Raw genomic sequence first — 678 nt, forward strand, 5'->3', positions numbered from 1 at the left:
TTCAGATCAAGAGTGCCATCACCAGCCTCCAAAAGCAAATTGAGAAACTTCTTTGTCAGCAAACCTGCCCAAACACATTAACTATTAGTGACAATCTACAAGTGCAATTCATAAATCAATCCAAGAGAGGTTCCAGCTTACTTAGGGAACTATCATACCGACTGCTATTAGAAGCACCCAATCCAATAAAACTGGATCCTGGAAAAAAGTAAAAGAAGCTGATTATTCAATAATATTAATTTCTATACTAAATGAATATCCATTACATACATAGAGATACTAAGAACAGTAAAAAAAAAATGAATGCGAAAACAACAATTTGTATGGGAAGTACCATCGGCTGATTCAGAACCTTGAACTTCACATGCTTTGGGTAACGGAGCGATTGATTTTCTCCTTTTCCTGTGATTTTTTCCTGACTTAGGTAGAAGAATCTTTTCATCAATTGCTTCCTTCTGCTCTTCTTTTATTGTTTTTTCACAAGGCTGGACTTTAAACACCGTTGCTCTGTCATTTTTCCTAATCTGGAAAATGCATAAAGAAATCAATTTAATAAAAAGATTCTCCATGCATAGTATGAACAAGAGGTTGTAAGCCATCATGATTAGGATTATGATAATCAACAATATTATCACAAGAAATTCGCTGTCTCGCTGATATCTAAATACCATAAATTGA

At 34.2% G+C, this 678-nt stretch overlaps 1 long non-coding RNA gene across 1 annotated transcript; it reads right to left on the bottom strand.

The window, feature by feature from the left end:
• LOC110112995 lies at window positions 1-520 on the bottom strand. Its single transcript, XR_002305106.1, has 3 exons — window positions 335-520; window positions 142-198; window positions 1-64 (listed from the first exon to the last, which is right to left on the bottom strand). It is a non-coding gene; the product is annotated as an uncharacterized LOC110112995 (long non-coding RNA).
• Between the last annotated feature and the right edge of the window lie 158 nt (window positions 521-678).

The sequence above is a fragment of the Dendrobium catenatum genome, unplaced genomic scaffold (assembly GCF_001605985.2).
Source record: "Dendrobium catenatum unplaced genomic scaffold, ASM160598v2 original_scaffold_107445, whole genome shotgun sequence".
NCBI classification, from domain to species: Eukaryota; Viridiplantae; Streptophyta; class Magnoliopsida; order Asparagales; family Orchidaceae; genus Dendrobium; species Dendrobium catenatum.